General features: G+C 48.5%; 1 protein-coding gene across 2 annotated transcripts in view; it reads right to left on the bottom strand.

Annotated features, from left to right (window-relative positions):
* LOC141129496 (uncharacterized) overlaps window positions 1-12,579 on the bottom strand; it is a 59,755-nt gene extending 47,176 nt beyond the window's left edge. Inside the window, exon 1 of one of the 2 annotated variants that reach the window (XM_073617556.1) lies at window positions 12,389-12,579. The gene's annotated coding sequence lies outside the window, so the exon portion shown is untranslated. Of the gene's footprint in view, window positions 1-9,685; window positions 9,773-12,388 lie in introns of those variants that run through there. The other variant, XM_073617557.1, reaches the window with a different exon arrangement.
* Between the last annotated feature and the right edge of the window lie 1,029 nt (window positions 12,580-13,608).

Here is a 13,608-nt window from a genome sequence, read left to right on the forward strand (position 1 = left end):
TTTATATTCCTAACAAGAACAACCATAAATGCCTACGTGGAAACGCGCCTCAATACCTATGCGAGAAAATAAAACCCCTACGTACCTAATCGCAGTCTTCGACCGACCCATCGATACCTCCTCCACGTTCCCAAATCCCTCTACAAATCGTAGGGAGAACGAAGATTCGCAGTCCAAGGACCACGGCTATGGAACATTCTACTGGAAGAAAACCATCAGGCCTTCAGGAAGAAACTCAAGACCTTCCTCTTCTAACAAGCTGGACCCACAGGATGGACAAAGCGTCTTGAGGCATTTCAGTTCGCATGTGCAGCGCTATACAAGTCATTCATTCATTCACAAGTCCTCGCTACCCAAGTAGAGTTGCCACCTCATCCCTTTAAACCCGGACACGTATGAATGACGCGGGTTCTGAGACTAATTTAATGCAGATAAGGCACCAAGTGAGTTTAATTACCACAGGAAGGGGGGAAAGTGCCTGGTATTGGGGGGCAGGAAGAGGGGAAAGTACCCGGTATTGGGGGGCAGGAAGAGGGGAAAGTGCCCGGTATTGGGGGGCAGGAAGAGGGGAAAGTGCCCGGTATTGGGGGGCAGGAAGAGGGGAAAGTGTCCGGTATTGGGGGGGCAGGAAGGGGGGAAAGTGCCTGGTATTGGGGGGGCAGGAAGAGGGGAAAGTGCCCGGTATTGGGGGGCAGGAAGGGGGGAATGTGCCCTGTATTTGGGGGGCAGGAAGGGAGGAAAGTGTCGGGTATTGGGGGGGCAGGAAGAGGGGAAAGTGCCCGGTATTGGGGGGCAGGAAGGGGGGAATGTGCCCTGTATTTGGGGGGCAGGAAGGGAGGAAAGTGTCGGGTATTGGGGGGGCAGGAAGAGGGGAAAGTGCCCGGTATTGGGGGGCAGGAAGGGGGGAATGTGCCCAGTATTTGGGGGGCAGGAAGGGGGGAAAGTGTCGGGTATTGGGGGGGCAGGAAGAGGGGAAAGTGCCCGGTATTGGGGGGCAGGAAGGGGGGAATGTGCCCAGTATTTGGGGGGCAGGAAGGGGGGAAAGTGTCTGGTTTTGGGGGGGCAGGCCACAGAACCCGTGTAATTAATATGTGTTTAAAGGGACGAGGTGGCAACCCTGTACCCGAGGCCAAGTCAACCCTAGAGAGCGCGGAGTGGGTTTTCGAGAAGCAGGAATACTGCTGTTTAGTTGGATTCCTCATCCACCAAATATCCCCCAATCCTAATTCTCCTATTATTTGTGAAATCATGACACCCCCTTTTTCCATCTGAGTTCCTGGTGGACATTTATCTCCTCTCCCCTCCGGTATCATATTGAAGTCTCCCCCTGCCAATATTGGGACATCAGGTTTATCGGAAATTCATTTCATCAACTGAAATAACCTCAGCTTAAACTACTTGCCGACCGGCGCACGCCGAGATACATCGGCGCAATGGCAGCGGTGGGCAAATGGGCGTATCTGTACGTCCCCTTTAATTTTTGCGGGGCTTGCGGGTGTGCGCACGCTCACCGCGTACAGTGTGACCGTACCCGCGATCGTGTCACGGAACCGCAGAATGGGGAAGTCCCTATGTAAGCAAAGCATTTCCCCGTTCTGCCTTGTGTCATGACATCGGGAGCAGTGATCGCTGTCATGTCAGTGGTAGCCCACCCCCCCCAGTTAGAATCACTCCCTAGGACACACTTAACCCCTTGATCGCCCCCTAGTGGTTAACCCCCCTTCCCTGCCGTTATCATTTACACAGTAATCAGTGCATTTTTATAGCACTGATCGCTGTATAGATGACAATGGTCCCAAAATAGTGTCAAAAGTGTCCAATGTATCCGCCATTATTTCGCAGTCATGATAAAAATCGCTGATCGCCACCATTACTAGTAAAAAAAAAATTAATAATAAAAATGCCATAAAACTATCCCCTATTTTGTAGACGTGATAAACTTTGCCCAAACCAATCAATAAACACCGTATTTGCACAGCGGTCTTACAAGCGCACTTTTTTTGGAAAGAAATACACTTTTTTTTAATTAAAAAATAAGACAACAGTAAAGTTAGCCCAATTTTTTTTTTTTAACATTGTGAAAGATAATGTTACGCCGAGTAAATTGATACTCAACATGTCACGCTTCAAATTGCGCCCCGCTCGTGGAATGGCGACAAACGTTTATCCTTAAAATCTCCATAGGCGACGTTTAAAAAATTCTATGGGTTGCATGTTTTGAGTTACAGAGGAGGTCTAGGGCTAGAATTATTGCTCTCGCTCTACCGATCGCGGCGATACCTCACATGTGTGGTTTGACCACCGTTTTCATATGCGGGCGCTACTCACGTATGCGTTCGCTTCTGCGCGCGAGCTCGGCTGAACGGGGTGCGTTTAAAAAAAAAAAAAAAATTTCTTATTTATTTTAACTTTTATTTTTTATTTTTACACTGTTCTTTTAAAACAAAAAACAAAAAATTGTGTCACTTTTATTCCTATTACAAGGGATGTGAACATCCCTTGTAATAGAAAAAAAACATGACAGGTCCTCTTAAATATGAGATCTGGGGGGGGGTCAAAAAGACCTCACATCTCATATTTACACTAAAATGCAATGAAAAAAAAAAAATAGAAAAAAAAATGTTGCCATTTAAAAAAAAAAAAAAAAAATTGCCCCCTTAAGAGCTGTGGGTGGAAGTGATGTTTTGACGTCGCTTACGCCCTGCAATGATATGGAGATGGCTGGGGGCCCATCTTCCCCTCACTCGTCTTCATACCCAGCAAGGGTGAAGATCAGATCGCCTCCGCTGCTACTGACGGCTCCGGTAAGCGGCGGAGGGCGGAAGAGGGCACCGGAGCGCGGCGGGGGGGGGGGGGCCTCTCCTGCCACCGATAAAATTGATCTTGCGGCGAATCCGCCGCAGAGACCACTTTTATCTGAAAGCGGACCGCCCGCTGAAGAAGAGGATACCGGGGGTTATGGTAGCTAGCTGCTGTCATAACAACGATACTCCTCTTCAAAGTACCGACCTAAAACGACGGCGGGTGGTCCGGAAGTGGTTAAAGGAACCGACGTACAGGTATGGCGTTTCGCGGGAACGAGCCGACCGGCCGCCGTAAAATGATGGCAGCTGGTCGGCAAATCATGGTTAAATATGATATTGTCTCTTTTGTTAGGTCCGTCTCCTGCAGACAGACATCCGTGGCTCGGTACGCTGTCACTGCCGCAATAAACGCAGCTCTCCTTATAGGGGTCTCCTAATCCTCAAACATTCCAGGAACATTCACCGTTTTAAATTGCATAGAAAAAAGAAATTCAGTTATCAATAACTTAATGTTTTTATAATATCTCTAGTTCTATCTATACTTTTAATCCTCATCATTCTTCTCCCTCCCTTTCTCAACCCTCTCAATACATATGTTTTCCTATATATACTATGATAAGTGAATTGTGTGTTTTCCTATATATATACTATGATAAGTGAATTGTGTGATTTCCTATATATACTATGATAAGTGAATTGTGTGATTTCCTATATATACTATGATAAGTGAATTGTGTGTTTTCCTATATATACTATGATAAGTGAATTGTGTGTTTTCCTATATATACTATGATAAGTGAATTGTGTGTTTTCCTATATATACTATGATAAGTGAATTGTGTGTTTTCCTATACAGTGGGGGGAAAATAACGATCGTCTCCCCTGCAGATTGTGTAGATTTGCCCACTTACATAGAAATGAAGGGTCTATAATTTTTTATCATAGGTGTATTTTATATGATAGAGACAGAATATCAACCAAAAATCCAGAAATGTTATAAATGGAGTTGCAGTTCAGTGAGTAAAATAAAGTATTTGACCCCCAAGCAAAACATGACTTAGTAGTTGGTGGAGAAACCCTTGTTGGTGATCACAGAAGTCAGATGTTTCTTGTAGGTGGTGACCAGGTTTGCAGACATCTCAGGAGGGATTTTTGGTCCACTCCTCTTTACAGATCTTCTCTAAATCCTTAAGGTTTCTTGTCTGTCTCTTGGCAAAGTTCCAGCTCCCTCCATACATTTTCTATAGGATTAAGGTCTGGAGACTGGCTAGGGCCACTCCATGACCTTCATGTGCTTCTTTTGAGCCACTTCTTTGTTGCTTTGTTGGGTCATTGTTATGCTGGAAGATCCATCCATGACCCATCTTCAGTGTTCTGGCTGAGGGAAGAAGGTTCTCATCCAAGATTTTACAATACATGGCCCCGTCCATTGGCCCCTCAATGCGGAAAAGTCAGCCTGTACCTTTAGCAGAGAAATAGCCCCAAAGCATCATGTTTCCACCTCCGTGACTTAGTAGTTGGTGGAGAAACCCTTGTTGGTGATCACAGAAGTCAGATGTTTCTTGTAGGTGGTGACCAGGTTTGCAGACATCTCAGGAGGGATTTTTGGTCCACTCCTCTTTACAGATCTTCTCTAAATCCTTAAGGTTTCTTGTCTGTCTCTTGGCAAAGTTCCAGCTCCCTCCATACATTTTCTATAGGATTAAGGTCTGGAGACTGGCTAGGGCCACTCCATGACCTTCATGTGCTTCTTTTGAGCCACTTCTTTGTTGCTTTGTTGGGTCATTGTCATGCTGGAAGATCCATCCATGACCCATCTTCAGTGTTCTATATGAGGGAAGAAGGTTCTCATCCAAGATTTTACAATACATGGCCCCGTCCATTGGACCCTCAGTGTGGCAAAGTCAGCCTGTACCTTTAGCAGAGAAATAGCCCCAAAGCATCATGTTTCCACCTCCGTGCTGGACTGTAGGGATGGTTTTCTTTGGGGTCATAGTCAGCACTTCTCTTCCTCCAAAAATGGCAAGTCCCCCTCCTCAAGAAGGCACATGGACAGGCCCGTCTGAAGTTTGCCAATGAACATCTCAATGATTCAGAGAAGGATTGAGAGAAAGTTCTGTGGTCAGAAGAGACCAAAATGGAGCTCTTTGGCATTAACTCAACTCGCCGTGTTTGGAAGAAGACAAATGCTGACTATCTACCTAAGAACACCATCCCTACAGCAACGCTGTATCCTGGCCTAGGCCGACAAGGCCCAGACCTAGGACAGCACTTTGCAGGGGGGGGGGGGGGCAGCACGGAAAAAAGTCCCCGCTGGCTTGAGCTACACTGTGGGGTGGACTGGGCTGAGAGGCAAATTAGTCTAGCGCCCCCATAAAGCGGCCGCACTGCTTCCGGTATGTGGGCGGCCGGCATTTGGCAACTGTAGGGGGGGGGGGTATTGGCGCCGCTTCTAATTTTGACTGTCCTCACATCCTGGACCACAAACCTTCCTCACTCTGCTGTATGTTTTCTGCTGCACCATTAGCATGGTCAGGGGCGTTGCTAGGTCTACAAAAGATCTGGGGATAGAGCCAATAGCAGCGTAATAAAGAAAGTCATATGCTTGGGCCGGCATACACATGTATATTACAGTAATATACGTGTGTGTGTGTATATATCACCAGAGAGCCCCCCACTTACATCAGGGTCCCCAGAGAGCCTCCCTCTTACATCAGAGTCCCCAAAGAGCCTCCCCCTTACATCAGGGTCCCCAGAGAGCCCCCTACTTACATCAGGGTTCCCAGAGAGCCCCCCTTACATTAGAGTCCCCAGAGAGTCCCCTTCTTAAATCAGGGTCCCCAGAGAGCCCCCACTTACATCAGGGTCCCCAGAGAGCCTCCCTCTTACATCAGAGTCCCCAAAGAGCCTCCCCCTTACATCAGGGTTCCCAGAGAGCCCCCTTACATTAGAGTCCCCAGAGAGTCCCCTTCTTAAATCAGGGTCCCCAGAGAGCCCCCCCTTACATCAGGGTCCCCAGAGAGCCCCCCACTTACTTCAGGGTCCCCAGAGAGCCTCCCTCTTACATCAGAGTCCCCAAAGAGCCTCCCCCTTACATCAGGGTCCCCAGAGAGCCCCCTACTTACATCAGGGTTCCCAGAGAGCCTCCCCTTACATTAGAGTCCCCAGAGAGTCCCCTTCTTAAATCAGGGTCTCCAGAGAGCCCCCCCTTACATCAGGGTCCCCAGAGAACCTCCCCTCCCCTTGGGTACCCCTGCGGAGACTCGGGGCTATGGGCCCCAGATTCGGGGCTATAGCCCCAAAAGCCACCCCCTAGGGACGCCCCTGAGCTAGGGTGACCACATGTCCCGGACTGCCCGGGACAGTACCGCAATCGGCAGGTCTGTCCCAGGTCCTGGGCACCTTCATTCCGGGACAATACAGTGTCCCGGAATGAAGCTGACAGAGAGGAGCAAACCCCGCTATAGCGCTGGCGCTTGCTCCGCCTAAACCATCATCTGAGTGACTTTTCTAATGGCCAGGCCACTGGTTGCTACAGCCGCCTGGCGTCTAACAACCAGTGACGTCATGGCCGGGACTCCCTGCCCTGCATTCAAAGTGGAGGAGGAGTTAACTTCCTCCTCCTCCACGCCTAGTGCTCTCCGCACGGCCGGCTCCACCTCCACCACGGATGCCCCCACTCCACCCACCTCCTCTATCATCTCCAGGCCGGCTCCGCCTCCACAGATCTGCATGCAGCACAGCCCGCAGTGTACAGTCCAGGACTCACCGTGTCACATCCCTGCACCACCAGATCACTGGCAGCTCCTTCTCCAGGGATCATCTCTCCTTCCAGTTCTCCCTTCACTCAGCATTGCATCTCCCTTCCTGCAGCATCTCAGTCCACACTGCACTCACCTCTCCCTGCCTCACTCCCCCCTCCATTAGCAGGTTTCTTTAACTTCTCCCCTCCCACCCTTTCCACCAGCCCACCACCTACAGAGAACTCACAGTCCTCCTTCTCTGGGTCCCCCCTCTTCTCCTGTCACCCCCACCTATGGCACCTCCTCTCCTGCCCTGCCAGGGATCTCCCCCCTATGTGCCCTGACTGCTCCATACACACCCCACCATTTGCTGCCTGCAGGGGGAGCTGCTGATTCTCGCTTCTAATGCCCTGCCATGGTGCCCCCTCCTGTGCCATTATTGCCCCTTACACATCCCACCATGTGCTGCCTGCAAGGAGAACAATCATACACTGAACACCCATACTTCTGCCTGCTTCTCTCTTCTAATGCCCTGCCAGGGAGCCCACTCCTGTGCCATGACCCTTACATACCTCACCATGTGCTGCCAGAAGAAGGGAGGGCTAGGCATAGAGGACTGGCTAATATAATGTGGTCCTGTAATGCCCCACCCCCCCGTACTGTCACAGTGGCACCCACACACCTCCTCTATCTTCTCCGGGCTTGCGCAGGCTCCGCCTCCACCAGATGTCAACTCCACCCCTATCATCTCCGGGCCGGCTCCGCCTTCACCATGGACATCTGCCGGCACAAACCTCTATCATCTCCGGGCTCCAGCATGCTTTAAAGCAGGGGACTCCCCAACCCCTGTGCCACACTGCCACTGGGAGGAGCCACAGTGGCGGGGGGGGGGGTGTCCACCTTCCCTGGGAGGCCGGGGCACTGGTGTGTTAGACTGGTGGCAGGCTGTGGTGGCAAGCGACACTCTAAGGTGGGCAGGCTGCGGTGGTATGTGAAGGTGACAAGTGACACACTGCATCTGGCAGCAGGCGACAGTGGCTAGTGACAAGCTCAGGGTTCCCACTGATTCTGCATTATGGTGAGTTGAACTATTTCATTATATATTATAATGTAGTAATAGAAACAATGTGCTTCAATCATCCTGACACCATATCAAGCATGGTGCTGGGATGATTTAAGTGCTAACACCAGCCATTCGCCCGACAAATCAGCCGCCGCCAAATTTCTTCTCCCATCCCCCAACCTAACCCCCCCGGGGGGGGGGGTGTCCCTGAATGGCAGTTTGGAAATGTGGTCACCCTACCCTGAGCATGGTTATATCTTCTTAGTCCCCTCCATAAAATTATCATATTTGTGCTTAAAGTAGAACTATAGGCAACACTTTTTGTTTTCATTTTCTATAGAATAAGGGAGGGTTATAGCCCCTGTCAGTTTATTTTTTACCATCCCTGTCCCATTGCAGAGATTCCCCTTCACTTCCTGTCCCATAGCCAAACAGGAAGTGAGAGGAAATATATACAAATTAAGGGAATCCATTGCCCCCCCCCCCCGGCCCTCAGAACTAGTGTCCCCACTAGAGTTGCCACCTCATTCCTTTAAACCCGAACACATATTAATTACTCGGGTTCTGTGGCTGATAAAGGTGGTAATTAAACTCACTTTGTGCCTTATCTGCATTTAATTAGCCTCAGAACCTGTGTAATTCATATGTGTTTGGGTTTAAAGGGATGAGGTGGCAACCCTAGTCCCCACTCAAAAATTTTAGGGCGGGTCTTAAACAGCAAGGGTTGTGGCCTTGACAGGAAAGGGCGGGTCATATTTAAATTAGGGGGTGCACAAGTTTAGTCAGGCCTAGGGCAGCACAGAACCTAAATACACTACTGCCCTACAGTCAAGCACGGAGGTGGAAACATGATGCTTTGGGGCTGTTTCTCTGATAAAGGTCCGGGCCCACTTTGACGCATTGAGGGGCCAATGAATGGGACCATGTATTGTAAGATCTTGGATGAGAACCTTCTTCCCTCAGCCAGAACACTGAAGATGGGTCATGGATGGGTTTTCCAACAGGACAATGACCCAAAACATACCAACAAGGCAATAAAGAAGTGGCTCAAGAAGAAGCACATTAAGGTCATGGAGTGGCCGAGTCAGTCTCCAGACCTTAATCCTATAGAAAATGTATGGAGGGAGCTGAAACTTCGAGGTTGCCAAGAGACAGCCAAGAAACCTTAAGTGTTTAGAGAAGATCTGTAGAGAAGAGTGGACCAAAATCCCTCCTGAGATGTCTGCAAACCTGGTCACCAACCACAAGAAACGTCTGACCTCTGTGATCACCAACAAGGGTTTCTCCACCAAGAACTAGGTCATGTTTTGCTTGGGGATCAAATACTTATTTTACTCACCGAACTGCAACTCAATTTATAGCATTTGTTTTATGTGTTTTTCTGGATTTTTGGTTGATCTTCTGTCTCTATCATATAAAATACACCTATGATAAAAATTATAGACTCTTCATTACTTTGTAAGTGGGCAAAACTTACACAATCTGCAGGGCAGACGATCGTTATTTTCCCCCCACTGTATATACTATGATAAGTGAATATTGTGGGTTTTTTTAGACATGATACTCAAATTCCTTAATAGTGTTTTTAGTGAAAACAGGAGAATAAACCAACTTTATCGATCCTCTTACAACCCCCGTTCACTACTCGCCCTTCATCCACACTGAACCCATACACAAAGTGTTTCAGTCGAGTGTTTCCTGTGCAATGTCTTTTCCCCATCCACACAAAAAACAAAAAAAACTAAATCATAAACAACAACAACAACAAACAATATACTATGACAAACAAAAAAAAGACACAAAAGACAAATACACAAAAATCCTTTCAAACTCCACACCCGTCCCTCCCTAGTCCTATACAAGAGGCATTTAAAGTGAACCATTCCTGTGACAAAAATAGCATTTCCCTCCCCCTCCCTTCCAACAAGGAGAGGAAAAAACAGAGAGAAAAGGAAACACCAAAAACGACACAACGAGGTGAAACGCACATCTGCCAATCCCCTTCCCATAGTGCACCCCCCCCCCCCCCCGATTATCTACATAATTAATAATTTAAAAACAAAACCATTACATACCTCCCAACTTTCTGAGATGGGAACGAGGGACACCTATTAGCAAAAGTATGTAGACATAGGACACACCCCCTGCCACGCCCCCTTAAAGGAGAATTGTACGAAAAAATGATTGGTTAAACCCACAAGTGTTTTTTTACCACTACTATTCCTTTATATTGGCTTTTGGAATTTACAAATACAGCAATTTAGAATTTGAAGGTTTAGCTCTGGTAAACACTTTTTGATATATAAAAAGTGCATTTTATATACATCTATATAGATCAGACCAAAATGAGGGACAAAGGAGGGGGGGAAGAGGAACAGAGGGACAGTCCCTCCAAATCAGGGACAGTCCCTCCAAATCAGGGACAGTTGGGAGCTATGCCATTATGCATCCTAATTAGTCTGTTAAGCCTCGTACACACGATCGGATTGTTGGCCAACAGAGCGTCGTACTTTTGTCCGAGGGGCGTTGGCCGTGAACTTGTCTTGCATACTAACGGCACACAATTGTTGGCCAACAAACACGAACGTAGTGACGTACTATGAGGAATTTCAGCTCTTGAGCGCCACCCTTTCGGCACCTTCTGCTAATGTCGTGTTTGGTGAGCATGGATTCCAAGCATGCGTCTTTGTACCTTGGACTTTTGTGTGACAGACTTGTGTACAGACGTCGTCTGTCAGACGATACGAAAATCTGACAACAGACCGGTGTCCGCTGAAAATTTACTAGCTTGCTATCCAACATTTTTTTGGCCGAAAGTTGGACAATTGTCTGAAGGAGCGTACTAAGGGCATGAATGGGCCTCGTCCTTCTCACCTCCATCATCCAGCTCATTACACGAGGGAAGGCCAGTAAGTTCCTACCCTCACCATGATCGAGATGTGCTGCTAGGGATCTGATATTTTGCAAGTTTATAAGTGGATATCTTAGTGCCAGTTTTTGTTTTTGTGGTGAAAACAGTGTCAGTAGGTATGGTGGAGGTGTCAGTAGGTAGGGTGGAGGTGTCAGTAGGTACGGTGGAGGTGTCAGTAGGTACGGTGGAGGTGTCAGTAGGTACGGTGGAGGTGTCAGTAGGTACGGTGGAGGTGTCAGTAGGTACGGTGGAGGTGTCAGTAGGTATGGTGGAGGTGTCAGTAGGTACGGTGGAGGTGTCAGTAGGTACGGTGGAGGTGTCAGTAGGTACGGTGGAGGTGTCAGTAGGTAAGGTGGAGGCGTCAGTAGGTACGGTGGAGGCGTCAGTAGGTACGGTGGAGGCGTCAGTAGGTACGGTGGAGGTGTCAGTAGGTACGGTGGAGGTGTCAGTAGGTACGGTGGAGGTGTCAGTAGGTATGGTGGAGGTGTCAGTAGGTATGGTGTAGGTGTCAGTAGGTATGGTTTAGGTGTCCGTAGGTATGGTGTAGGTGTCAGTAGATATGGTGGAGGTGTCAGTAGGTATGGTGAAGGTGTCAGTAGGTATGGTTTAGGTGTCCGTAGGTATGGTGTAGGTGTCAGTAGATATGGTGGAGGTGTCAGTAGGTATGGTGGAGGTGTCAGTAGGTATGGTGTAGGTGTCAGTAGGTATGGTTTAGGTGTCCGTAGGTATGGTGTAGGTGTCAGTAGATATGGTGGAGGTGTCAGTAGGTATGGTGAAGGTGTCAGTAGGTATGGTGGAGGTGTCAGTAGGTATGGTGTAGATGGTCAGTAGGTATGGTGTAGGTGTCAGTAGGTAAGGTAAAGGTGTCAGTAGGTATGGTTTAGGTGTCAGTAAGTATGGTGTAGATAGTCAGTAGGTATGGTGGAGGTGTCAGTAGGTACGGTGTAGGTGTCAGTAGGCACGGTGGAGGTGTCAGTAGGTATGGTGGAGGTGTCAGTAGGTATGGTGGAGGTGTCAGTAGGTATGGTGGAGGTGTCAGTAGCTATGGTGTAGGTGTCCCGGCAGACAAAGCTGAATACCGGTCCATGATTAGGTTCCTCCATCCTCAAGGGAAATCTGCCCAAATAATCCATGAAGAGATGTCAGCTGTGTATGGAGAGGATTGTCCATCATATGAGACTGTCAGAATTCAAGTGTGGTCACACAAACATACAGGATGGCCCAAGGGAAGGTTGTCCGTCAACTGCCACAGAACCAAGTGTGGTGCTGGTGAACGTTGAGCAGCTAGTGCTTGAAGATAGACGTGTGACTATTCATTTCTTAGCTAGGGAGGTGAACATTAGTAGGGTGGTCCGTTTACAACACATTACATAAATCCTACATATGACCAAAGTGGCTGCACGTTGGATTCCCAGGTTACTGGCACCTTTCCAAAAAAACAGCAACGATTGGAAAGTGCACGAAGCATTTTGGACCTGTACCAACTGTCACGTTTGTTCGCGATTGCGGCTACGAAGCTTTGCCCCGTCCACCGAGCTCACCTGGCCCGCCACCTTTTCTTCACTGTTTCCAAATCTGAAAGAAACATTTACGGGGAAGACGTTTCCACAATGATGAGGTGCTCATTACTGAAGTTGATGGCTGGTGTTCCTCCAAACCTGTGCATACTTCTACACAGATGGTATTAAAGGTCTGTTCCACAGAGGTGAAAAGTGTGTGACCAGAGGAGGTGGATGTGTAGAGAAGGAAGAGTCAGCGGACTTTCAGATCCCTAGAACATCTGGATCTTGGTGAGGGTAAGAACTTATTGTCCTCCCCTCGTATGATAATGAGTGACAGACGCCTGGTGTGTATTAGTGGGACTCACCTCCCTCCGATCCCTCCGATCCCTCCGATCCCTCTGATCCCTCTGATCCCTCCGATCCCTCCGATCCTCGCAATGACGGCTCTGACTCTCTACTCTGCGTTGTATATAAAAATGTTTCTTTCACTTCCCTCTCTTTGTTAGTATCACACCCAGCTTTACCAGAAACTCAACCGCTGCACCCACCCCGACCACCCCTCCCCCCCATCCCCCCCCAACCAATCACAATACAGGAGGAATGATGTAAGAGTGAGAAGAATTATAACATTCCAGCAACATCTGCAGACCATCTCGTCTTTTTATTAAAGGGGTTGTAAAGTCTTGAGGTTTTTCACCTCAATGTATTCTATGCAGTAAAGGATATGTAAAGGGTCGTTTTTAAGAACAAACATGTCATACTTCCCTCCTGTGTGTAATGGTTTTGCACAGAGTGGCCCCCGATCCTCCTCTTCTTGGGGTCCCTCAGCGGCGCTCCTGGCTCCTCCTCTTCTCCAGTGCTCCATAGGAGAGTCGCTCCCCCCTCGGGGGCACTTGTGCAGGCGCTCTCCCGTAAAGGGTTTTTTTTTTTTTTAAATAACAAACCTGCTCAGTGCAGTTGGTTTTGCACAGAGTGGCCCCGATCCTCTTCTTCTGGGGTCCTCCAGTGGCGCTCCTGGCTCCTCCTCTTCATCAGGTGCCCCCACGGGGAGGGACGCTCCATTGGGTGCCGTCGTGCAGGCGCGCTCCCCGTGTCCTGCTGCTGTAAACATCCCTTGTAATAGAACAAAAGCACGACAATGACCTCTTAAATATGAGATCTGGGGGGTCAAAAAGACTTCAGATCTCATATTTACACTAAAATGTCAATGAAAAAAAAAAGAAAGAAAAAAATTCTCCTTTAAGAGCATTGGGCAGAAGTGACCTTTACAATCACTTGACGTTTGATCTGCTTATGGCTCCTCCCCCTCTCATGAAAATGCTAATTACATTCCCGTTTTGGTTTTCATTTTATATTTTTTTATTTTAGAGCCAGTGATGTCACCACTGGGCCTCTGTGCTTCTCTATGCAATGCAGGCAGATCACAGCTGGTGGGAGGGGCTTCCCGGGAACATCACAGCCCCCCCCCTCCCTCGGCCTCAGTACTTCTCCCAAGAGCCCTGATGCAAGCAGTGGGAGGAGTTATGCACATATGGCAATGAGCTTTCCTAGGCAGGCTGTATTTGCATTTAGACCGCCCACATGT

The sequence above is a fragment of the Aquarana catesbeiana genome, linkage group LG02 (assembly GCF_042186555.1).
Source record: "Aquarana catesbeiana isolate 2022-GZ linkage group LG02, ASM4218655v1, whole genome shotgun sequence".
NCBI classification, from domain to species: domain Eukaryota; kingdom Metazoa; phylum Chordata; class Amphibia; order Anura; family Ranidae; genus Aquarana; species Aquarana catesbeiana.